Source organism: Canis aureus, chromosome 34 (genome assembly GCF_053574225.1).
Source record: "Canis aureus isolate CA01 chromosome 34, VMU_Caureus_v.1.0, whole genome shotgun sequence".
Classification (NCBI taxonomy): Eukaryota; Metazoa; Chordata; class Mammalia; order Carnivora; family Canidae; genus Canis; species Canis aureus.
The window spans coordinates 6,760,211-6,787,980 of NC_135644.1; the positions used below are offsets into that span (position 1 = coordinate 6,760,211).

At 38.9% G+C, this 27,770-nt stretch overlaps 1 long non-coding RNA gene across 6 annotated transcripts in view; it reads left to right on the top strand.

Annotated features, from left to right (window-relative positions):
* LOC144304739 (uncharacterized) overlaps positions 1-27,770 on the top strand; it is a 152,354-nt gene that overhangs the window by 25,385 nt on the left and 99,199 nt on the right. For 4 of the 6 annotated variants that reach the window (XR_013371712.1, XR_013371713.1, XR_013371714.1 and 1 more), the window contains one exon: positions 5,983-6,165. The exons of the other annotated variants lie outside the window; for them this stretch is intronic. This is a non-coding gene — a long non-coding RNA (uncharacterized LOC144304739). The remainder of the gene's footprint in view (positions 1-5,982; positions 6,166-27,770) is intronic. 6 annotated transcript variants of the gene reach the window in all.

Consider the following 27,770-nt stretch of genomic DNA (forward strand, 5'->3'; position numbering starts at 1 on the left):
GATATGCAAGTTTTTGTTCCTTGCTTTAGGCATGTGAATTCCTAAATCACATGAGATGGTTAGCATCTGGGTGACTAATACCTATGGACCTTGGAATACCTATGGACCTTGGATTCCACAACTTGTTGTAGCTATTAAGATGCACTTTCCTTTGTTGACCATAGAACCGGCCAAGTATTCCCTTGCTATTATTTCTAGTGTATTATAATGAAATGGGGTGAAAGTTCTATGGAGAAGCACAGAAATACCCCTCTTCCTCCAAAGTCTAGTCTAGGCTCCCCAGGTTGTAACCATAGGCGTCGGGCTACTGTGGTGACCCCCCACCCCACCTGCTCTCCGTCACCCTCCTTAGACTCTTCCCTAGTGGACTTGACTTCTCTGCACTTCTGACCCTTGGGGGAGCCTCTAAGGCCCAAGACTTTATCTGGCCCAGGATGTTCTCTGATTTATATCTGCTCTTTAGACTGAATTGCAACTAGGTCAGCCACCAAAGAGGAGAAAGCATAACATTGTTTTTTTTTTTTTTTTTTCTTTTGGACTGTGATCTACAAGGAAAAGTACATTTCATATGTTTCTCATACATATACAATTTGAAACAGAATGTTAACAATTCTTACTCCTATTATTTGCAATGCAATATCATTTTTAAATATTATTTTTCATTTTAAAAATGTTATGATCAACTCAAATGGATTTCACGATCCATTAAAGCGAGGTTCCTTGAAATTTGAAAAATACTGTCTAGTGGCAATAAGCACATTGTCAAAGATTTTCCTCCTATAACCATAAAAAAGAAATTTCTACTATTTCATATAATTTATCACAAGACAGATTCTCTTAAAAAGTGCCTCTTATTTTCATCTCTTTTGATTCAGACCTATACTTTTCTGAAACAATATTATTCCAATTGACAAATCTGGTCACTACTGATGTACCAGCACTTACAGTGTTTACTAATCCTTATCCAGGGCCAGTCTTGACGTGTGCTGGCAAGATCAGGGATCTCCACCAAATCATCCCCCTGTTCCTTGTTGTCCAGTTACAATTTTTCATCATTTTCCCAACACTGGGATTTTTTTTTTTTTTTTAAGCCCAATGCAGGGCCTAAACCCACTACTCTCATCAAGACCAGAGTTGAAATCGAGAGTTGGATACTCAACCAACTGAGCCACCCAGACACCCTTATATTTGGGATTTTTCTTTTTTTTAAGATTTCATTTATTAATTCATGAGAGACACAGAGAGAGAGGCAGAGACGTAGGCAGAGGGAGAAGCAGGCTCCCTGCGGGAAGCCCGATGTGGGACTTGATCCCAGGACCCCGGGGTCATTCCCTGAGCCGAAGGCAGTTGTTCAACTGCTGAGCCACCCAGACGTTCCTATATTTGGGATTTTTAACCTCACATTCATGTTCTCTCAGGACTACACATTTTTTGCTTTGCCTCAAATCAGAATCTATTTTATATATTTGTAGGTAGGTCCCTTAGTTCTCTCTCCACACCCCACCCCACCCCCAGCAATCCTTGACAGAGCTGGGCTACAATATTATATTTTGCCAGTAGATATATGTATAACATACGATTAAATCATTCAAAATTCTCTAAGTTTTAAACTTTGGTTTATTTTGTAAAAAATTTTCTTTATAATTACTGTGATTTTTTTTAAAAAAATGAAGTTCATTTAGAGCACTTTGGCATGCATCTGTTTAAAAAATATTTAATTTTCAAGTACAAACTTTTAAAATCAGGGCTTTCCAAAGTTATTAGCACTTACAGTATATCTCTGTCCAGTGGAACAGATGTTGCCTGTATCTACAAATATTTCGAAAACAGATTGAAGGCATGCAATATGCAATTCCTTTTGGCACGATTCATGTACATTTTGCCAGAAAACATTTGAACAGATTTTAAATCTTTCTGCTCATTATCTTTGAAAAATATACAAACTCACACACATTTTTTGCAAGGTGTCTGTTATGAATTACATGCTGCGAAGAGTACCTCTTAAACAATATGCCTCTCAACATCACACGTTTGAATATATAAAGCTTGGAAAGATGGGGAAAAGGTCATGTGTATAGTAATTGTTAATAGGAACATCAGACAAGTATATCTTAATAAAAAATATTTAGTCTGGTAGGTGCATCAAATTCAACTCCTTGAGGGAAATTAACAGCACCTACACTGTAACACATTTCACAGAAGGCAGTACTTTATTCAAGAATCAAAGCTATGAGCAATCTTTATTTTTCATGTCTTATCATCTAATTACGTTTCGGTTTCCTCTATCTTTTGACATCTCTCAAAGCTCCCAGCTCTCATGTCTTTTTAAGCTGTTTACTGTGCCTGGAATATTCTTTCTCCCTTATCTCCATTCAGAGTGTGTGGAGATATGGGGGAATTTCATGTAGTTTAGCCTAAGGGACAGGGTACAACACTTGAGGGTCTGCGAGGAGAGGAGCCTGGGGAGGTGGACAGGAGCCAGGTAACTGGGGAGACTTATACACAGTGCTAATTTTAGGAGTTTGCAATTAGCACTGGAGGCCTAATTAAAAGACAAAACAAAACGATGGAGGATTTTAATCAAGGAGATGAATGACAGGATTAGAAGTACATTTTATATAATCGAATCCAGATACATCATGCAAAATGCATTTAAAAGAGCAAAGCTGAAAGCAGAACGGCCAGTTGGGGATTGTTACAAGAGTTGAGGCGTGGAGTGTTTACAGGTAGAATCAGTGAACCCACCGTGCCTCACATTCCTGCCATTTGTGGTTACTGCTCCTAATTTAAGGCTTTCCACGGTGTGTCTTCCGTATTCTCATCGTCATGTCGAAAAGGTTCCTCTCCTCTGCACGCCCCCGTCCCCCCAGACCTTCCACACGACCCTCTGAGATGCCTCCTGATGCAGTCTCCCTCTTTCATATCTTCATCTTCTGCAGAAACTCTTGATCCCATCCCCTGGCATTCCCTGAAAACTGGCTTCTCCAGCATCTGTCTTAAGTGAATGCCACCCATTTCCCACACCAAGCGGGTGTCAACATTCTCATGCCTCAGTGCCAAGCCAGACTTGTAGGATCTCCTTGGCTCACTCCTTCTTGCAGGTTCAGAGGCTTTTATGGTATAATCTTCCAGACCCTTTTTGCTCTCATGAGCTTCTCAGTCACTACTTTGACTCAGCACATATTTTGGCCCCTGATGCATCTTCCTTTCTGCCCCTCTTCCCACCATTTTCCAGGGTCACTTCAGTGATCACTGGGTCTCCCCGTGGACAGCTCAGCTTCTTGTTAGCTTGCCTACCCCCCCCCCCCCCCCCCCCCCGCTCCATCTCAGAGCACAACTTCCTGGCCTCCAGCCCAGGCCATGTTTTCAGCAGACCGTGCCCCCTTTCTGAAACAGTCACAACTGCTCTTGTGCCACAAACTCCTATCCTTCTAGATCTTCTCATCAGTCTTTCCACCATCTCACTGGGATCTATAATTCCTGGCTCTTTTTTATATTTTACCCACAGTTCCCTCCTTTTGTCCCTTCCTTTTCTATCTCAGCTCCAACACTTAAACTCCTTCCTTGCCATTTCACTCAACTCTGACCACTACCCCCCAATCCCCAATTCCACCAGCAAAACCCCTTTCATTGCCCACGTTCTCCATCCTCCTTCCTGAGCTTCTAAGTACCGCCGGAGAAAACCAGCACAGACGGATGGCCTGACAAATCAACAGCTTCAACAACCACTGGGTCCTGAAGTCAGCCTGGAAAATCTTCTTTCTCTAATTGGTTCCCTTTTTCACTTCCCGCAGATCTTTTTTTAAATTTTCTTTCCCCTGAAACCTTTGATCTTTCTCTGTCTCACTGCACTTTGAGCAGAGAATTTACAAAGAAAATAGACAACATGAGATGGAGCTTTCCTCAGACTCCTCCTTCTGCAAACCTCCCAGCTCCTGCCCCCCCTTCTCTTGCCTTCCTTCCCTCTGTCACCGTGGAGCAGATGCTCATCTTTCTCATGGAGGACCTCCCTACTCCTGTGAACTAGAGCCATCTTCTCTCATCTCATCCTTATCTTTATGATGGGTGGGCCATCTCTTCTCTTCACTATCTACAAGAACCCTCACTGCAAGATTTCTCCTCATCGGCATGTCCATGGTCAAGTCTTCACATTTATAACAACCACCAGCCAAACTTCTTCTCCCATCCATCTTTCTCTTTCACAAACAACGACTATAAAGACTGTCTTCCTTTTCCTCACCTTCTATTCGTTCCTCAGTCTAATTGCAATCTGGCCTTTGTTTCTAGAATAGCCATGAATCTGTGCTTGTTAAGATCATCTGATAAGACTTTGATATCAGACTTTGATCATCTGATAAGACTATATAAGCCCCTCTTCTACTTGTATCATTGCATTTTAAACTGTTGTCTACTTTTTTCTTCTTGAGATGTTCCTTCCTTTCCTCCCTCTCCCCATGTTGGCCTATGTGACATTATATTCTCTAATTTTCCCCTTAAACTCTCTGGCTGTTGCTTCTCAAATTCCTTCATGAGTAAATTTTCTGTTTTCCCATTAAAAGTTGTCAGGTCATCAGAGTTTATCTTCAAACTTATAAGAACCACAGCAATACTAATAATAGCCAATATTCATCAAATTCTTACTTGTATTAAATGCTTTTTAAAGATGATATTTTATTCTTTATAAAACCCTATGAGGTAGATACTATTATTTTTTTCTTTTTTTTTAAAGATTTTATTTATTTATTCATGAGAGACACACAGAGAGAGGCAGACATAGGCAGAGAGAGAAACAGGCTCCCTGTAGGGAACCTAATGTGGGACTCGATCCCAGGATCCCTAGGATCACGCCCTGAGCCAAAGGCAGATGCTCAACCGCTGAGCCACCCAGGTGCCCCATAAGGTGGATACTATTAATAGCTCACCTTATAGAGAAGTTAAAGGCCTAAGAATGGCCCCAGAGCTAGCAGGTCGCAAAAGCAAGATGCCAAAGATAACCAAAGCAAAACCAAGTTACCCAAATCTGACTGAACAGAGACTGTCTCTTAATTGCTTGTTCTGGGTTCTTACCCTCAGTGATCTCATCCACTTGCATGTAATCCCCTGCCAAATGCTCATGGTTCTCAAACCCAGTGCTCCTCCCCAAATATGGTTCCTGAAGACCAGGCCCACACACTGCACTGCCTTCTGCTGCTTTGCACAAGCAACTCAAAACCAACATTCCTAAAACCAAACTCCGCATCGCATCACACCGTGCCCTGGCAAAATTGTTGTTTGTCTCATTTAGGTCAGTGGAGCCACAGTTGACTCCGTCTGCCAGGTCAGAACCTTGCTTTCATCTCTGAAATCCTTACCTCCTATATCCAGTTAATTACCAAGTCTTCTACTTTGGCTTGTTTGTAATTTCTGGTATCTTATTACTTCCCTTCATTTTCACTGCCTAGATCATTAAAGCAAGTAGGGGCTCCTTGCTTCCAGTACCTATGCCGTTCTAATCTGCTCTTCACTATGCAGCTTCATTTGGTTCCTAAAATGCAAACTTGATCATATCAGCTCCTATCTTTAAAACATTCAGTGCCAGAGGGGAGGCGGGTGGAGGGATGAGTGAAATAGATAAAAGGGATTAAGAGTACACTTATCTTGACAAACACTGAGAAATGTATGGAACTGTTGAATCATTATACTGTACACCTGAATCGAATGTAACACTGTATACTAATTAAATTTCAAGAAAAATATTCTAAAAATTAAAAAAATACATATCTGATAGAATTTTCTAGTGAAATGAACAAACAAACAAACACTTCAAGTGGCTTGTTATTGATCTCTGAACTTAGGACACCAATGAAAGGCCTGATGATCTGCCTCTGCTTACTGTTGTGGTCTAACTTTCTCCAATTACCTACCTCGTGTTCTGTAATCTAGCCGTGTTGAATTATTTTCATTTCCTGGTTGTGCTGAAATCTGGATTGTGACCTTCTGCAGATAATGAAGTCATCTTACCTACATCTAGAATGTTCATCATTCTCATTAGAGTTACATCTCAACTTCTACAACATCTGCTCTGGGAAGTGATTTCTAATAACCCAGGCCTGGGCAAGTGGCCCTGTGATGTCTGTCCATAGAATATTGTGCTTATCTCTACTTCAGCATGTAACACAGTGTGTTGTAAGTATTCATTTATTCTTTGCTCCAGTAAGACATAAATAATCTGAGGGTTGGGGTGGTGTTTACCTTTTAACCTATAGTGATGGCACTTTGTCTAGCATATATCAAGTGATCAACAAATATTTATTGAATTAATGAATTAATGACTGTCTACAAGTGTCATGCTAAAAAATGGAGCCATCTGTTGTACTTGGCAACTGATAATCTCTCCTAGAAAAGCTTAATTAGGGTTGAGCAGGTTAGCAATGAATGAGAAATAAGGAAATAGAAGGCTAGACTTTGCATTTGAGAAGCTTAGCTATTAGCTTAATTCATAAGAGCAATGGTAAATAAATAACTAACCCACAGGCATAACCTCTCAAGAGTCATGCAGGTCTTACAAGAAAGTTTAAGAGCTTGACTGGAGGGTATAAAAGGAGATGAACACATGGTGAGACATACCATATTTCTGACTAGGAAAACAATATTGTAAGACAAAATTATTTTCCTAAATTAACTTATAGTTTCAATGCAATGTTCCATTGAGTTTTTTATTATGAAAATGGTTCGTATTTGTGGGGAAAAATTCAAACCAAGTCTCTCATTCTCTTACTTTCTCTTGAGTGTGTGTGTATGTGTGTAAGTACTCACATATGAATATATATTTATACACACACACATATATATGATAGTCTTTTTTTTTTAACACATATGGACTCTTTCTTTATGTACCCTCCAACAACTATTTTATTTAACTTAGCAGCATAACTTGGATATCTTTCTACATCAATACATATGGATCTACCTTATACATTTTTAAACGCCTAAAATTGAAATTTATCATACATACAAAAGAGTGCAGAAATCGTCCCTCCCTCATGTCCCTTTCCAACATAATTCCCTAAAGGTAAACACTGCTGTGACTTTTTTTCAGCATTGATTAATGTCACCCATTCTTGAACTTTACATAAACGGAAACACGCAGTATGTTCTTATTGTGTCTGGTGTCATATGCAATGTTTTGGAGTCATTCAGTAGTTTGGCTTTTCACTGCCATATTACATTACATGACTATAATACAATTTACACATTTAGTGGATGTTTGCAGTGTTCCCAGAAGAATATTATGAATAGAGATGCTGGGAACATTCTTGTACATCTTTTTATGAACATGTGTATATATATCTGTTGGATATATACCTAGAAGTGGAAGAGCTAGGTGATAGGGTATTCATATATTTAGTTTTAGTAGATACTGCCAAAGAGTTTTTCAAAATAATTATAGCAGTTTATGCTGCCATAGCAGTGTGTGTACCATATTCTTTTTAAAGACCTAGAGTATCACACTGTGTAAATACATTGTAAATGTATTTAACATTGGTTGCTTTCAGTTTTTTTTACTGGTACAGACAATTTTTAAGCAAACACTTTGCCTAGGTATTTTTGTTTATTCACATGAGTATTTCTTTAAGCATGTTAATAAGATAAAATGTAAAAAAAGAAAAAAAAAAGAAATAGGCAAAATAATTAGGTTTTCCAAAACCAAATTAGGGAATAGCATTTTTTAATTTTAATTTTTTATTTTTTATTTTTTGGGACTAGCATTTGTTTTAAAAAAGCTGAGTAAAATTAAAATGTTTTATAAAAATTGCAATCACTAGAATCGTAGCCCTGGTACAGAAAAGAACACATATATTAGTGACTAGGAATGACAGTTCTATCGGTCATGTTCTAAATACGAAAAGTGAAATGAAACTGAATATTTAAAGCAGAAGCAACTTAATGCAGGCAACGGGTTACACTGGTGAAAGGGACAGAGAAGCTACCCTGAGATGAACCACACAGCTGCAGCTGCTATGCCCCGGGGCTGGAAGATCACACAAGAAGGGGGTGCAGTTCCTTGAGCTTGGGCCGGGTCAACTAGGGAACCAGGTGAAATGACGGTGACCTGTCCAAGCCGGGACAAAGTGCCAGAAAAGTACAACCTCTGCCCAAGACATCACCTGAAGCAGAAAGAGGGGAAAAGTACCTTGACTTCTCTTTTCCTCCTCTCAGTGCCTCCCAGCAGGAGTGCTGATGGCCTGTTAATAAGGAGCGTGGAAAAAGTCTGGGAAGGTCAGCTTGCTTGAGATAACAGCAGAGCAGCAGAGGGGCAAGAAGGCCAACGGGCTGGCATAGTAGGATACATAATAAAGATGACATCACAAATCAGAGTAGACAGGAATGATTGTTTAATAAATGCTAGGGACATCCTTGTTACCCTATTATGAAGAAGATCAAGTAAAATTGGATTTTCACCTCATCCTGTAGCCCCAGATAAATTACAAGGATGTGTAGAGTTAAATGTAAACAACTGATGTCTCTGTGAAAAAAGGAAGATTATATATATTTTCAGGAATGGAGATGATTCACAGTGCATTAAAGCAACGGAATAAATCTAAAAGAAACTTTGATCATTGAAAATTAAAATAATACCATAAATAAACTTAAAAGGCACATAACAAAGTGGGAAAATTACTGGTACACATATAAAAAGGTTTAATACTCACCAAAAGTCTCATAAAGAAATAGAAAAGTGGGCAAAACACACCAACAGATATTTCTATGAAGAATATAAAATGACCAGTAAACCTAGATAAAATAATATTCAAATTCCAATAATCAGAGTCATAAAGAATTAAGTAAAAATACATTTATATGTCCATTAAAATAACCAGTATTATTAAATACTGTTAACCCTAGAGTATGAGGAAAAAAATGTATACTATGGCAGTAAGTATAACCTGCTGCTATTAAAATGTTTATTTTTCAAGAAATACTTATTGACAAATATAATATTCTTTTTAAAAATAATATTCTTGATACAATAAGATGAAATAATTAGGATTTAGACAGTATTAAAATTAAGTTAAAATTTTGTTATAAAATACAAAACCTCACACATATAAATGTACAATATAAAATACGAGAAGGAATATACCAAAATGGTAAAGAATTAACTAAAACGGTAATTTCTGGACCATGGGATTATAGTAACTTCAAGTTACTTATACATTTCTGCATTTTTCAAATATTTTACTGTGAACCTTTGTGATCTAAAAAAAAACAGTGATCATACGTGTCAATACAGTGAAGTCAAAAGATGGTGAAGAATGCGTTATTTACACAAATTTGCAGACTGAATGGAAACAGCCAGTGGAGATGAACCAACTGACGGTGAAAAGGCCTAAAAATTGCTGAAGGGAGGTGTTAGAGGAGCCTGGCTGAGCTCTGGACATGGACGGGGAAATCAGGCTTGGATAAGAGCGTGTGAGGGAACAAAGCCTGAAGAAGCACCCAGGAGAATCAGACCCTTAGGGAGTTCACACTCTGTGACCTTGAGTGTCTCCTGCTGAGAGCAAGGAGCAACAGCTGAATAGTCCCCTTTCGGGAACCTCCAGAGATGCTGGAGGTTCTGGGTATGGGCTGAAGAGGAAAAGAGAGGTCAATGTTGGGGAAAACCAAAGGAGTAACAGGGTTTCCTGAAGGTCCCTTTGAGTTGAGACACCTTAGCTTTGTAACTGTGTCTTGATTCTCTGCAGTTAGGTGAGGTTTCCCATCAAGAATACGTATTTTTAGGAACAGACACCTTGCAAGTTTGGCATGTTCTCCAGTTGAGAATTTGCAGGGTGGAAGAGGTAAAAGCCAGAATGGTTAGGGGATTGAAAGAACCTGGGAGCTTAAGTCTGAACCGGGGCCTATGCTGATCTGGAAAGGAAGGCGACCTGGAGCAGGGCTGGGGGACGGGGAGAGCAGGTGTTTGGAAGCGCATCACCGCAGTGGGCAAAAGAGAAGTGAGGATATATTATCTGCCTCGGCTGGGCACCCAAAGCCTTTGATTTTGAATCTAACTTTTGGCATTTACCACACTCTGCCTTGTGTTTTAGTTGATTGTACTTTCTTTATTTTTTTTAAACCACAGCCCACTCTTGTACGTGGCTGTGTATTCCTGAGGCACCTACCCAAGTGCTCTGCACTTGGCAGCTGTTCAAGTACTGTTGTTGGAAGAGTGAAGGCAACCAAATATGTTAATTTTTGGCATCATGGCAAGTGCTTTGGTTAAATTTAGAACTACTCTTTTGAAGACTGTGCAGTCAAAAGTATTAATTAAATTGGCAACAGTGCTTGCCAGCAACATCAATATGGCTCACCCTGGGAAGAAGCCAGTCAAAGGTGTTACTGGGACTATATAGCCAGCTCAGGCCATCACATTTAATTGCACTTCAGAAAACACAATCTTTTTAAGCTTCAAACTAATGGTGAAAAGACCTGTTTCACATGCAGTCACCGTCTGCTCTGGATTTTCTGTCTTGTGGTTGCAGGAATGCTAACTGTGGATATTCTTTGCTGAAATAGTGTCTGTTCAAGAGGGTGGCAGGGAACCTTTTGCTTCTCCCTGAAGGCGTAGTTTCAGGGAGTGAATTTTCCTGATACTACACCTCAACGGCATACTCTTCTTACATATACTCTTCAAGGCTTTTCCTGTCAATTTTCCATAGTTTTAACAGAAACTCACAGGATCCCAAGTCTTTATTTTGTAAGAGGAGTAAAGATGAGGAATATATCACTGTCTGATGATGGTCAGGCTTGGGGATTGGGAGGGAGGAGGAGTTACAATTCCTCCTTTTGGGAATTTTTTTTTTTAAGATTTTACTTATTCATGAGAGACACACAGAGAGAGGCAGAGACACAGGCAGAGGGAGAAGCGGGCTCCCTGCAGGGAACCCAACCGCTGGACTGGATCCCCAGACCAGGATCATGCCCTGAGCTCAAGGCAGACACTCAACCACTGAGCCACCCAGGCATCCCCCTTTCGGGAAATCTTAACTGTAGTTCTTCACCCATGCACATGTGCACCTGCGCGCGCACACACATTTCTAAACACACCTCTAAAAATACCTAAAATACCCTAAATACGCGCGCATACTCGGGAATTTTTTTTTTTAAGATTTTACTTATTCATGAGAGACACACAGAGAGAGGCAGAGACACAGGCAGAGGGAGAAGCGGGCTCCCTGCAGGGAACCCAACCGCTGGACTGGATCCCCAGACCAGGATCACGCCCTGAGCTCAAGGCAGACACTCAACCACTGAGCCACCCAGGCATCCCCCTTTCGGGAAATCTTAACTGTAGTTCTTCACCCATGCACATGTGCACCTGCGCGCGCACACACATTTCTAAACACACCTCTAAAAATACCTAAAATACCCTAAATACGCGCGCATACTCAGTCACCCACTCAGTTACTCGCTCACTCACTCACTCACTCACTCACACAAACCTTTCCAATCATATTTTCAGCTGGATGTTAAAAATCCCAATTCTGGCATTTAACTTTTAGTGTTTTCAAGGCTCTTTCTTATACATGCATGAATCTAGTAGACCTCATCCCCGTGAACGTTCTTAATTACAGTCAATTGCCCCAAATTGGCTTTCCTGAATTTAAATGCATTTGCCATTTCATTTTTCAAGATGAATTTGATTGAATGTCTTGTAGTGATTGATGCAAGCTCATTCAGAGTATGTGAATAATAAATTTATTGCTCTCTGGAAATAAGTAATAGATCAAAAAATCTCTTTGGTTTAATGTTTTACTGTTAAAGATTAAACAGTTCTTCTAAATAACTTAGCAACCCTTTCAAACTCAAATTGTTTAGCTCTATGTTTAAGGCAACTATTGAAATCATTTCAGTTCCCTCGGGTACAGTTGTGCAATTTGGATTTAGCTGGTCTGCAGATTGTACTCATCTATGTTAATGTTTCTGTAATGAGAATGATCCAACTGTGTCATAACCTTTTGGGTCTTAACCTCCTTCATTTACATAACCTTTTACTTCTCATTTACACTAGCCTTGCCATTTTAGGATGAATACATCAAACTCCTTCCTTTTTCTCCCACGACCTGATTTTGTTGCTAAGAAAATCAATTAGTTTGTCTTACATATGAGAAAAACATATTCACAACAGATTCTTCGATATTTGAAAGATGGTAGGTGTTACAACAAAAAGAAATGAGTTAGAGGATTTTAGTGCTACTATCATGATTTTAAGAGAAACAGTAAATTACGTTTAGTCTTAAAAAGATGTTAACTTTGAAAATATTCTAAAATATATGCTGTTAAATAATTGACTCATCTGTATATTTAGTGTCTTGCTTCAAATAGAATATAATTTCCAGTAGTGGTGCTACCTAATATCTTAAAAGTATAGGTGTTAAAAGCATATATGCATTAGAGTCTTCTATATTTGAAATTATGCCCATTTACATACACTTATATGCACACATATCTGCAAGTGTTGATTTTTAATGACAAGATATTATAAAAGTTGGACCTGCTCAACTAAAAATGTAATTAAGAGGCAATTGTGTTTCAAAAATTAATGACAGAATTTGTTTGAATAACAAATTTGATACATATGGAATGGTTTAGTAGTTTTTTAAAAGCTTTTATTTATTTGAGAGAGAGAATGAGAGACAGAGAGCACAAGCAGGGGGAGCAGTAGAAAGAGAGGGAGAAGCTGACTCCCCACTGAGCAGGGAGCCCAATGTGGGGCTTGATTCCAGGACCCCAGGATTATGACCTGAGCCAAAGGCAGATGCTCAACCAACTGAGCCACCCAGGTGCCCCTGGAATGATTTATTTTTAAAATCCTATTTACATGAAAGTTTTTAAAAAACATTATTAACTACTCTATTCATGATACTCTGAAGATGAAAGACCAGGTGTATAATAGGAAAACCAGATATAATCTGTGGTACCAAAGAGGGCTTCCCTGAGGAAATGTCATTTGAGCTGAGTCTATGGGTGAATAGAAACTGAAAGGCAAGGGACTAGACGTCTGGGGAGGAGTGATCTTTTTAATCTTTTTGTGTAAACCTGACCCATTGAGTCCCTCACACTTTCCTAAAACCTATAATAGCTTCCTCAAGTCCTCAGCATCACTTAAATGTACCCGCGATCTGGCCCACTTCTGCTAACTCTTCCCCGGCAGCACTTACCACTTTTGTAATTTTTGTTTGGTGCCTATCTTCCTAAAGGATGAATATAGACCCTGAATCCTCAGAATCAGGGACCAATGTAAATATTTGGTGAATAAATGAAGGTACATAAAACCTTAACTCTATAAATTTTAAAGATAATGTGTCTTATTTGTCAATATAAGAATTGTAGCTACTACTTAACTTAGCACATGTGTTAAGCACAGTCCAAGATAACAAATGCAATAGATATTGATTCCCAATAGTGATAAAAAAAAAAAATGGAAGTTGAAGAATTCAATAAATTGCCCACAGGCTGTGATCTGCTTTATGATGTTTAAGAAAGAATCACTACATTGTCTTGGGAGAGACTTTTTGATGGCAGTCTTGATGTAGTTCACCCCAAATCTTAATACTTTTATGTAAATTTTGTTTGAAAATGGAAATTTCTATATATTATTAAATTCATTGTCATTTTAAAGCACTCAATCCATCAGACTGTCAGACGTGTACTATATATATAAATGAGCAAAAATAGGTGACATACATAGTTTTACCCACATATGGTTAGGGGCGAGGTTACAATTTGACTTGGAACAGTGGCTTGAGGTAAAGTATATATGTTATAATAGAGGTAGCCATAAAGTTCTAAGGGCCATAGAGTTATGTATATTTAACAAATACTTACAGAGTGAATAATATGTCCCATATGTTTTTCTAGGCACTAGGCATAACGTGGAGAATGAAAAAAAAAAAACAGGGTTCTTGGTCTCATGAAAAATATCCTCTAAAGATGACACATTAAGTTTAATTGGGGAGGTCTAATTAGGCAGAGTTTACTAGAATGAGTGATATTTTAATTGAGTCTTAAAAAGATGAGTAAATAGTGTCATGCATTGATGGGGAGTGTATTAGTTAGGATTAGATTAATCTCAAAATAACATTGCTCCAATAAGCTAGGAAATTGCCTTAAAAGAAATTAGTCTAGCATTAGTACTGTGCTCCAGGGATAGGAATCCAGGGTGCTCCCTCTATGTTGTTTTTCCACCTGTCTTCTGCATGTCACTCCCAACTCAAGCTGTAAGATGGTTGCTTGACTTCCAGTCATCACAACTGGGGTGCAGCCAGCAGGTGAGCAGGAAGTGGTAGGGAAGAAGGGCATACATACCCCCTTTATTTCCAGACACTTAACTAAATTTGCATACATTGATTCTATTTACTCCCAGAATCAACCATAAGAGAGGTGGAAAAATGATGATGTGTCTTGCTAAAAATTGAGGATTTTATTACTGAGGAAGATGCAGAGAATGTATACTGGGGATATACAGTAGTCCCTATCACAAGAAAAAAGGCAAAGCATAGAAGTATAAGAGCAAAAGCCTTGGAAAAATAACTTGGAAAATTTTGTGTGGCATGGCTGGAATTCTGTGTATGGAACAATAGAGAAGGGAGTAAGCCTATAAAGCTAGGTTAATGAAAGCATTAATTTGCCATGCTCAGAGACATTATCATGTGGAGATATATAATTTAAAGGTCTTTAAAAAATATTATACTTACACATTTTATAATAGCATTTTTAATATATAATCTCATTTAATATTCACAATAATCCCACTGAATAGCTATTATTCTTTTTTTTAAATGTTTTTTTTAAAGATTTATTTATTTGAGAGGGAGAGAAAGAGAAAATGAGCACAGGGAGGGGCAGAAGGAGAGAGAGTGAGAAGCAGACTCCGGCTGAGCCCAGAGCCCAATGCTAGGCTTGATCCCAGAAACCTGGGATTATCCCCTGAGCCAAAGATAAAGACTTAACTGACTGAGCCCCCCAGTCATCCCTAGAATAGATATTACTCTTGTTTAGCAAATTAAGTAACCAAGATCCAGATGTCTTTTCTATTATACCCTAAGTATCTAATATATTCAGAGAGATTTACAAAGATATTACATTCTTAATCCAAGGACAGAAAAGTAATGCAAAAGGAACTATTAGAGAATAAGAAAAGAGCTCCTAGAGATTAAAATATGAGCACTGAAGTAAAAAGAAAAATTGACAATCTCCAGAAAGTTAATGAAAATTAGAAAGATATGGAAATGTTAGTGAAAAGATGAGGCATAGAGTTCAAATATGGAACATTTCAATTTTGATTAAAGTCCTAGAAAGGACAAAAAACTGTGTGTGTGTGTGTGTGTGTGTGTATTAAGTGTGAGTGTTGGTGATGGTGGAGGAGGGAGTATTATCAAGGACAAAAATAGGAGGAAATTATACAAAATGGAAAAAAGATGTGAGTCAAAGTAAAAGGTCCAAGTGTCCAGAACTATTTAAAAAAAAAAGAAATCCCAGGAAGACATATCCTAGTGAAATTTTACACAGTGACAAATATAAAAGACACTAAAAGCTTCGAAAAGAAGTTCTTCAAGTTTCTAAGGAAAAAAATTATGTTCATACTATTAGGCAAATATGAGGGCTGTCTGAGAATATATTTAGACATGCAAAATTTCAAAAAAATTATTCTTCATCAACATTTTCTCTGTAAAATGACTACAGGATATAGTCCAGCAAAACAGGAAAGTACACTATAAAAAGGAGATATGAGTTCCAGAAACAGTAAATTTTGACAAAGAAGTTCAAAGAAATCCCAGAACTACAGCTTTGCATAGTATCAGATTGGAGCAGAAAAGAGAGAGAACTCTAGGAAATTGATCTCTGAAGGGAAAAAAAGGAACTCTGTAGTCAATATGATTGAGAAGGCTAGAAAATGTGAGTGTGCTCAGGTCACAAATTCAAGGAACAAAGAATGCAATGAGAAATTTCAGAGAAAACTATGAAGCAAACTAAGATGTGACACAATGCTAAGCAATTGCAGGATGTTTTAAAAAATTCATTTGAAATCGATGTTAGAAACATCTTTGTATCAGAGAGATGTATACGCACACTTGCAGAGGCTGTTTACACCATAAAGCAACTGGCGCTGATGTTGGACCTTAAAGATATCTTCAGGGAAGTCCAGGGGGGGAGGAAAGATAAAAAAAAAAAAAAAATAGCCGAGAGGAAACATACTACAACCAATACACCCTAGCTGAGATCTACAGGAACAGACTGAAAATCTGTGCCCATTTTTCACCATCTCCAACTTTGAAGATGTGGGCATTCTGCGGGATAAGCTGGGGCCTTTTGTCAAGAGGTAAACAACATCCACCTGGCCTAGATGTCAAAGAATCTGAAAAATCTAGGGAAGAATGCAACAACCAATGGCCAGGCTTCTGCTCCTGGCCAAGTAGGTGAACCAGTAAGGAAGCAAAAAAACATGCGAGAGTGTGACAGCCCCTGTTGCCCCTGCCTCATCCTCGGAGCATAAAGACAATAGGACTACTTCACCTCAGCCCTCAGCATCTCACACAAAGTGTCTCTCTGTGGCCCACTCAAACCGTGGATCGGACAGAGAAGGAAATTCTGGGAAATGTGGTTCAGCCTTAGCCCATCGCATTACACACTGACACATTCCATAGCCACCACAATCTCCTCTGAGTGTCTGTGGGAGTTGTCACATTAGAACTACAAAAAAAAAAAAAAGAAAAAAAAAAAGCAATACAATTTTAGTATGGTACTTGGTCCAACTTTGAACAATATTGACATACTAATGATAACGTAAATGCTGTTTCTGGGTCACTGCATCTACAATCAATCTGGAAAAGCACAGCAAGCTGGGCTTGGGTTATGAGAAGGAAGATGAATGTTAACTTTGAAAATATAAAAATAAAAGGTAGGTGGTAGAAGGTGGGATGTGGAAAGGGATGGAAGAAAAATGAAAGGAAGGGCAGGGAGCTGATGTCTTCATTTTATAAAGGAGAGTTTAAGAGCTCCTTCCTAAAATTAATGAACAAGAAACCAGGGTTTAAAGATAGTATTTAAAGTGATAAATGCAAGCGCTAGGAGAATTAAAGATAATGATCTAACTATAAACATTGGGAGAAGAAAGCAAAGGTGAAAAAAAAGGGAGTATAAATATGGTAAATCTCAAAACTCACAGTGCTGAATCAATAGATAGCATCAAGAGTTGTTAGAACAATAAACTGATGTATATGGAAGCGTATTAGTTACTAAAACAGAGGGTTAAGAGGTTCTTTCGGAGAAATATGAGTGGGATTAGGAGAAAAGTAGAGGGATATTTTTGCTTTCCAGCATATATTTTGGGTGTATTCGAGTAGTTATAATGAGCATGCATGACTTTGATTGTAATAATGTATTTTAAGGGAGAGAAAGCACAAGAGGTCAGAGGATAGGACTTTGGCTAAAATCCCGCATGAAAAAGACAGATGTGAGGGAAGAAGCAAGAAAAAGAAGATGAAGTGCATTTAGACCTTTAAGATACACGTTACACAAGAGCATATTAACTTTGTGATGGACAGAAGCATTATTTTTACTATCTCTTTAGAGTGGGTTTGGCCACTGGTCTACAATGATAGTTTCTGTATCTGTCAAACCACTCCTTTCTTTCTCTTGAAAGAATAAGCCATTCTGATGAAAACTTAAGACAAAATCCACCAACTACAATTTTATAAAGTAAGAAAACATAATATTGATATATTACTATGCATTCAATGTTACTATGTATAGTATATATATATATATAATTTCTATTCTATTCAGTCATACCAATGTTTGTAAATATTTGGGTGCCTGGTATTTCACAGAATAGCCTGGATTAAAAAAAAAAAACCCTCTTACTTGTCAATATAACCTAACATTTTAGTATATTTGCAGTAGAAATGAAATTTTTCCTCTAAATAGGATCCTAATCAATATTTAAATTACATGGGTATCACATAAATATAATACGTAGGGTGAGACTTTACTGCCAGTTTATAATTTTTTTATGATTATGTTCAAGAACACTGGTCATGGTATTAGCAATTTTAACTGTTCTGATTATCTTTCTTCATCATTAATTACTACATATTTTCTGGACTAACATTAAAATATAGCAGAACCATGTTAATGTCATTCACATTGATATTAGTATATTTCTAAACCTTGCCTATTTCCCATCCTTACATGTTTTCCTTTGATTAAACATCTCTGTGAATTATTCTCAAGTGCATTACTATTAACTTCAACAAGTTATGTTAGTTTAAATCATTTATTCTGTTGAAATACTATATTGCATAACCAATTTCTGCAAATCTGTTAGTGATTTGAATTAATTTGTTCTTTAGAAACTATGCTAGGATAATTATGCTTTGATCTTGTAAATTAGCCAAATGGAATATTGTTTATAATATAATTTAAATGAAAACTGCCATCACACTAAACAGTGTTTCTTGGCTCATTGCTTAAAGGACCTCAGTTAATGTGCTGTTTGTGGGGAAATGGATCCACAGGGGTTAACAACCTAACAGCAATATAGGTGTCCTCACCAGTGTTTTCATTACATAGGGAATAACAAAAACCAAATCGATCTACTCTCAACACAAATTTCAGAGTGTTGCTTAAGAATTCATAAGGTAGAGTTGCGTCTGCATGATGGTTATGGTAGTGAAGAGTAAAAATGATAAAACTGCCTCTGTGGGGATCCATCCCAGAAGCCTCAAGGTTCCAGAATTTAATCAGTGACAGTGGCCACCACAGTCATGCACCTTAGCTGCCCATGAGATCCTGGGTCCCCGTCCTGGACCTTCTTATTCTCTACAACTATTTTGTCCTAAACTCTAATATCCTGTCTCGGACCAACTTGAGATTCTTTTGACTTGACCTCTCAGCTATTTATTCCTGCTAATCCTGCCTTGACTTCATCGAGACCTCCATCCTCTTGACCTCTTTGTTTTCTTTCAGCCAATTTGCCTAACATGGATCACAATTTACTGGGCACTTCCATTGTCCTACGTGCTTTCACACACATGATCTTGCTTAAACCGTATGAGGTTCCCGTGAGTAGAGATCACTATCCCATTGCACACAAGAGGACACTGAGGCATGCAGAAGCTGAATACATTGCTTAAGAGAAAGAGGTGGACAGTGATTCAAATTCTGGTCTAGTTGCTCCAGAGCCTACGTATGTTCTTACCCCCTTGCATATTCCACCTTAATCTTGCAATATTTCACTTCAACTTCTGTCTCTCACATACCTTCTCTTTTTTCCTAGTGCCCTCAATTCCTTTATTTTCCAGTCTTATCAGCTACTGCCACCTTTAAAAAGACCCAGTTCCACTAGCCACCCCATCTACCTTCTCCGTTCTTGGCTTTGAATTGCTGAGCACTACTGGCAACATCACGTGTCGGTGAGACATGGTGTCACCACCCCTCATTGTCTCTAGTCTCGGCCGGGCCTTCAACACCACCCAGTTGTGTGTCCTTTGTCAGCTCCCTTCTCTCTTCCAAACTTAATTTTGTTAGACCTCCTGCTCGGCCACGTCCTTTCATTTAGCTGACTCCAAGGATTCGATTGCCAAATTGACTCGCATAAATGAGAGATCTCCGGTATCAAGCTTTACTAATACTTTCAAGCATATGAGCATTCAAGGGGCACAGGCGAAGCATGCAGAGGCCTAAGATATCCTGCATAGCCCTCATGGTCATCATTCCTGTGTTAGACATTCACCAGAGTAATAGATGAGGTCTCTAAGAAACACCCATGGGTTGGGAACATTTAAGTTATGAGGTAGCTTCATTTCGTATCCCAAATAGTTACTTCGTTTGCATGACATTTTTCAGAGAACCATGCTTCACAAATCCATGCAACCTAGGTCCCTTTATCATGAGCAATCCTAAAATAGGAGTCATCCTGTTGAGAGGATTCCAGGGATAAGGGCTCTTCTAGCAAATATCATCCGTCTGTTTACAAGGGGTTCAGCTATCAGCATGTCTATGAGCATCACCTGACTTCTTTCTTTCCCAGAAGTCTCCTCTGTCCCAACTACAAACATACACAGGTAACAGCTTTAACTTCTTCCATCTTCCATATTTAATTAAGAATCTTGCTTTCTTATTTTATAACAATAAAGCACCTCTTAGGTAGCAAAGTCCTTTGACTTCCTATTTCCACTAATGTACATTATTCTATCCTTTGGCCTCAGTGGGAAAAAAAATATCATTTATTTCATCCAAAGCTGAGCCTCTTCCCAATGATTCATTTCTCCTTTGCTTTCTATTCAGAGACCTGGGTTATTTTATTAATCAACTGCAAGTCCACCCAATTGTATTCTTAACGACCCAACACTTCTTAGTAATAACTTATTTTTTATCTATTACTTCTCTAGAGTGTTTGCTCTTTTATGTGCCAGGCACTTTACTAATATGAACTCACTTAAGTATCTTCATTATAACCATGTGAAGAATATGGTGGTCGGCTCCCCAGCCTACATATGAGAAACACCAGGACCAGAGAGGTTAAGTAACTTTCTCAAAATCACACAGTTGGTGAGTGGTAACAATTGGATTAGAACATGGCAGTATATATACTGTGCTGCAAGTGCCTTTTATTCTGTCTTTTTAAAAATTATTATGAAACTTAGATTTATAGAATATGGTGCAAAAATAGATCAAAGAAGGTGCTTATAGCTCTAGCCCCCTTTCCCTCTAATGTTAACATATATACACTTATCAAGAACAGGAAAGCAACTTTGGAATAAAATTATTAAGTAAACTAAGATTTTATTTTTATTTTAAGAAGTTAATTTATTTTATTCAGTTTTTCACTAATATCCTTTTTCTGATTTTAGGATCTACCTCTTCAGTTGCCTCTGGCCTTTAATATTTCTTCAACCTTTTCTCGGCTTTCACGACTTTCACGAACACTTATTTTTTGTCATTTTTATTATTTTCTCTTCATACTCTAGGGTGTATGTCTCATTTGTTCCTGAGCCCATCTACTTAGTTCTTTGCTTCGGTTATTTTATTTATTGTATTTATTTTTTAATGTTGTAAAAACATACAGCAATATTTATCATCTGAATCATTTTCAAGTGTACAACTCAGCAGCATTAAATATATTTGCATTGTTGTGAAACAGATCATCAGAGCTTTTCTGTCTTGCAAAATTGAAACTCTATAGCCATTTAAAAACCTCCCTTTTATGCCTCCCCCAGCCCCTGGGAGCCACTATTCTATTTCTTGTTTCTATGAATTTGACTTTCTGTTTTTAAAAGGTTTTACTTATTTATTTTAAAGATTTTATTTATTTATTTGAGAGAGAGTGAACGAGAGGCAGAGAGAGAGAGAGCATGAGCAGAGGGAGAAGCAGACTCCCTGCTGAGCAGGTCACCCAACGTCGGGCTCAATCCCCAGAACTGGAGATCGTGACCTGAGCTGAAGGCAGACGTCCAAACAACTGAGCCACGCAGGCGCCCTGAATCTGGTTACTTTAAGTATCACACATAAGTAGAGTCCTACAGTATTTGTCTTCATGCCACACAAAGTAAATGATCTTAATTTTTTAGTCATTGTTTCATATGTCCATTCAAGGAAATTCTTTGAGAATAGAAATCATGACACCATTTTTCTACTTCATATGACAATGATCACCATTCCAAACATATAGTTCATTCCTCGAGAGTAATTAATTTGGGGTGCTATTGTGGGTTAAACTGTGTCACCCCAAAATTCATCTGTGGAAGTCCTAAGCCCCAGTACTTAAAAATGTGACCTTATTTGGAAACAGGGTCATTACAGAAGTAATAAGATGAGGTCTTCCTAGAACATGAAAGACTCCTAACTCTGGGAAACGAACTAGGGGTGGTGGAAGGGGAGGTGGGCAGGGGGTGGGGGTGACTGGGTGGCAGGCACTGAGGGGGGGCACTTGATGGGATAAGCACTGGGTGTTATTCTGTATGTTGGCAAATTGAACACCAATAAAAAAGTAAATTTATTTAAAAAAAAAAGAAAAGATGAGGTCTTCCTGAAATAGGGTGGACCTTAATCCAATACAACCGGTGTCCTTATAAAGAGGGGAGGTCTGGGGCTAGCACATAAGGAGGACAGCGTGTGAAGATGCAGGCTGAGACCGGGCAGGTGCTCCTGCAAGCCAAGGAATGCCAGAGATTGCCTGCAGGCCACCAGAAACTGGGGGAGGCACAGCACAGATTCCCCTCCCAGCTGTCAAAGGAATCAGGCCTGCTGACACTTTGATCTTGGACTTCTGGCCTCCAGGACTGTGAGAAATAACTTCTTGTTGTTTGAGCTGCCCAATTTGTAGTAGTACCTTGTTATGACAGCTCTAGCAAACTAATCCAGGGCTATTTATTGACTCTTACATTGTGTATGTTTGATATGTAAAATTGTATATAAAATTGTGCATATTTGGGTCTGTAGGTACACATTTGTCTTCCTCTTTTGCACAATTTCACAATCTCATCCTCTAATAACCCACTTTTCATGATTAGCAGCAGGAGCACAGTCAGGGGAGAAGGAAAAAAAAAAACAAAACCCAACACCAACAGGAGAAATGAGCCTCTGATATGACATTTGTCCCTATTTTACTTTAGGGTTCTCGTGTCTTCAGCTCATGAGTGTTTCACAGCTTATAACACAAAGAGAACACACCTATGACCTTCCAGATCCACTTGAGCTTTAGTCAGCATCTGGAATCCAAGGGGATCTCTTGGATCTTCCCCCTCATAGGAAGCATTAAAAGTGAGATTAAAAATGAAAAATAAATGATTCTTAAGTGACAACCAAGGAAAGGGGGAAGGTGAAGATAGTCTGAGACAAGGGAGAAGAGGTTTTCTCTTGGCAGCTAACTCTGTTTAACAGATTTGGGGACGCAGAAGGAGACAGCTCTCTATCGGTTTCCTAGGGCTGCCGTAACAAAGTACCATAAACTGGGTGGCTTATGTTGACAGGAATTTATTTTCTTACAGTTCTGGAGTCCAGGAATTAGAAATAAAGTTAACTTTCTCCCTCAGCATTCTAGGGGAGAATTCTTTCTCACCTCTTCCAGCTTCTGGTGGCTCTAGGCTTCCATTGGCTTGCGGTGCCATCACTCCAGTTTCTGCCCCTCTATTCTTGTGGCCTTCTCTGAATTATGTCTCTTCTCTGTGTGACTCTTTGAAGGATACCTGTCAATAAGGGGCATCTGGGGGGCTCAGTTGGTTAAGCCTCTGACTCTCTCTTGATCTGAGCTCATATCATGATATGAGGATCAAGCCCTGCGTTGGGCTCTGCAGTAGCAGGGTGTCTACTTCTCCCTCTGCCTTCCCTTCACCCCTGCCCCATGTTCTCTCTCTCTCTCTCTCTTTCTCAGTCTCAAATAAATCAATAAATCTTAAAAAAATTAAAAAATTAAAAAAAAATACCTGTCATTGGTTTTAGGGCCCACTCTAAGTCCTGGCTGACCTCAACTCCAAATCCTTAACTCAATTATATCTGCAAAGACCCCTTTTTCCAAAGATCGCATTCACAGGTTTCATGAGTTAGGTTATACACATACCTTATGGGGGTTGCCATTCTACCCAGTAAAGGCTCTAACATTACTGAATTCTAAAATTAAATGAAGACTAGAATTGGCCCAGAGAGATTTGATTTCTGGAACTCCCATTTCTTAAGTGAGAGACCAAAAGTAAACTCTTAATTGTGAATGAAGCCCCCACCAACAAAAGAACCTAAAAATATTTAGACTGTGGAAATGGAAGCTTAAGGGGTGCAAACTCAGTCCAAATTCCTTTTGAAGATAACACACTTAATATTTCAGACACTAAGATATTTTGGGGGGGGAAGGGGTGGTGATATGATTGTGGTCTTTTCTTCTTTACGGAATGACACGTAGTAAAAGGATGAGATAGATGTATGCTGTGAAGCTCTCCAGTTTCAGGAAGGTTCAGAAAGGCTCATTTGAACCTAATTAAACCCAAACAAGTCCATTTAGCAAAGATATGCGGAGACAGAGTGAGCGATGTTGTGAACTGTGAGTGCTTTGCACAGAAGTCTCCAGCTTTGGGAGGGAGGCGAACCTAGAATACCCCCAAGGTCCCATTCGAGTGCACATTCCATGGCTCTGCAATTTTCTTTCCTCCGCACAAGTAAAAATCACTTCTGGGTATTTTTTAAGTCTGGGCACAGCGAACAACGGTGTTTCGCTTAATAACATTGCTCACAAGCTCCTGGTAGAAACAACTTAGGCTTTCGTAGGTTGAGCATATAGAGTAAGATTAAAATAAGCTAAAGGTGGGCTCCAGAGTATTAGAAAGGAAGGAGCAATAGCTATAGAACTTTGGCTGACAGGGATTACAAGGAGCCATTAATGTTCATGTGTTGTTCTGTATATGACTTTAATAACCAGGATCATCTGCTAAAAGTTCAGGTAAGGAGCCATTTCATTTTTCATACAGACATCTTTAAATCTATTTCTTTCACTTTTTTATTATAAAAGTATTTCTTTCCTGAAAAATATTTGAAAACAATGAGTAGGCAATCATTAGACCGATACTGTGTTCCAAATAACTTTGAAATTATGCCATGGGATGTAAGGACAAGGGCTCAGGGGAGGAGAAAGCATATTATAACAAGTAATAGTTCCATTTTTTTTTTTCTCTGCTTGCCAGAACTTTTCACAGATGGGGGGTTTGAAATGGGATGCGATTCAAATAATCTGGAGTAAAAAACAATGCCAGGTGCACATCAGGTCCAATTTCCTTTAAAAAATGTTGAATCCAACATTTCCAATAACCAAAATATGTTAAAGTTGGAACCTGATCAGAATAGCTGGCTAAGGCAGATACCCTGAAGTAACTGATGAAGTTCCACATAACCAGAGCTTTTTTGGCACGGGGTTGGAAAGACAGCATAACACCAACTCTAAAATGATTTTCATCACTAGGGCAACTTGGCAAGCAACTAGGCAGGGTCAAGGTCTAATGATTATGAAACATGTTGCGATTTTCAATGTACTAAAGCCCACTGAACTTGGAAGTTTTACTCGGGTAATAATAATAACTGCTCACCATACGTCAGGTGTTATTTCAGATGCTTTCTGTATGGCATTTTATTTCATCTTCCTCTCAACCCTATGAAGGGATTATTTCTCCCAGATTTCAGATTGGGAAGTTGAGTGTCTGAGTAACTTATCTAGGGTCCCACAAGCTCATAAATACCTGGCTCAACCCAGATTTCCACCCAATCGGCCTGTCCCCTTGGGCTCCACTACCATTAAAAGTTCTCTCTTCATCAGAGGACATCTCCTTAGTCTGAAACTGCAGCCCATTAGTTTGCCTTGGTGAACCTGATGATTCATACTTTTATCACATCTGCTTAAGAAAGCATTCGTACGAATCATGAAATGAAACACTATAAAATACTGTATATGAATAGAATAATAATTAAGTGCTATATAAAACAACTGACCTTTTTGAAAAATAGGAAACGATAGAATCAAATATTTATTAAGAGCTCATTAATCTGTACAGCCAATGTTAACTGACTGCCTGCTACATGCCAGATATTGTGAAATGTACAGCCGGGGACAAGATCTGTTCACTATCCTCAAGATGTATATAGTCCTGGGGGGGAGGAGGGTTAGACAATAAACAAATAGAAGATTTTACGTTTTGCTGATTTTGGTGGGGGGCGGACGGGGTACTCATTTAAGCTGAGATCAGATGGTTGAGAAGAAACTAGTCATGAGAAAGGAAGGTAGGAACAGAAGCAAAAACATTGTAAGCAAAGAAAACAGGATGTGTGCAAAGGCCCTGAGGTAGGAAAGAGCTTGAGGTTGCTCAAGAAACTAAACTGCCAGTAAGTCCAGGAAACAGAAAACAGAGGGAAGAATGCCTAGAGGTGAGGTTTCAGAAACAGAGGGTAGAGGGTACTGGATGCTGTGATGTGCTGTTTGAATTATATCCTAAGTGGCAGGAGAAGATTTTAGAGGCTTTTTGTTTTGTTTTGTTTTTTATTTTAGAGGGTTTTAAGGAGGGGTAATGAGATGATCTGATTTCTGTTTTAGAAAGTTCACTTTGGTTCCTCTGTGGAGACTGGATTTGAATATAGAGGTTTTTTTATTTATTTTTATTTTTTTAATTTTTATTTATTATTATTTTTTTAAATAATAAATTTATTTTTTATTGGTGTTCAATTTGCCAACATACAGAATAACGCCCAGTGCTCATCCCGACAAGTGTCCCCCTCAGTGCCCGTCACCCATTTTACATCCTGGGCTGACATTTTCAAACCCAGGCAACTAGAGCACTCCTTAGGAGCAGTTAGGAAAAAAAAAAAAAAGTTTGAGAATTATTTCTATGGATTGATTTCCTTTCTGTTTAATTCCGAAGGACTCTAGCTGTACTAGATTTTGTTTTATTTCATCTATTAGGAAGCATTTTGGACTGCTATGCTATTGATTATAATGTATTTATGTGATTTTTTTTTAAGACTTTATTTATTTGAGAGAGAGTGAGCTGGTGAGAGAGGAAGCAGGAGGAGGGGCACGGGGAAGGGCAGAGGGAGAAGCAGGCTCCCGGCTGAGCAGGGGGCCCAAAGCAGAACTTGATCCCAGGACTCTGGGATTGTGATCTGAGCCAGGGCAGACGCTTAACCGACTGAGCCACCCAGGCACCCCTATTTATGCGATTTTAACTTCTTCAACGTTTCCATCTTTTTTGTCTACAAATAGAGATTTATTTCAATGATCTTCCATACCCAAAGTCATTTTGTACCTTTCCAAACATATGAATACCATGTTAACAGAACATCTGTTGGTTCATTGCTTCTTCCACATTTTATCCGCCAGTTTAGTGCCATGTCATTCATAAAATGTGGGTAAATAGATTATGTTTGAGGTTTTGTTGAAATTCCAGTTGACTGAAATGATATTTTGAACACTGTCTCTCATCAAAGACGTTCAAATGCATCGCAGTCATTTAAATTATCCTCCACAATGCACACAAGGTCAGAGGCTCTGGGAGATAATCAGGTGAACCAAAAAGAAGGCCTTTGCATCTCCTGGTTTTGTCTTCATGCTTCACCCCCTTTTAGAGAAGAGGGGACAACAACAGCAACACCATGGACACCTTCCTTGTATTTTTCTTCTGTTTCTCTGCAGCATCTTAATATCTGCCTGGCTTTTCAGGACGACCACAGCAGGCACTGTGTCAGCGGGGTCCAGGGCCCTGCTTCTGTTGTGGAGGCTGAGTGGGAAAGTTTCCATCTGCTCACCCTGGGGCGGGGGGGAGGCAGATAGAACTAGCAGTAGGAGGGACTTTCAAGGAAGGTGTGATGTGCTCTGGCCCTGAAAGTCCAGTTGTGGGCGATGCCAGTGTCTTGGCAACAATGGTCAGGCCGCCCAACCCCCAGAATCCCTTCGGGTCTCCCCTTTTCCAGAACCACGTCTCTCCAGTTTGCCCATTTGCTTTCCACTTGGGACAGGGACAGCCTGCACATCCTGTTGCTTGCACCGTGAACCCTACAATCATTAACCTGTACCTGTGGGAGGGCAGCTACTACGGTAGTGGGGAAACTCGACTGACCCGCTTTGTGCAGGTCGTAGATCTGATCCTTGACAGAACAAAGACTAAGAGCCCCACCTCCGCCTTCTCTAACTCTTGAGTATGATGACACAACGAAATAAGCATGTAAATACATATGTGTTATAAATATATTTTTAGAATCTCAGAACACAGAGAGTT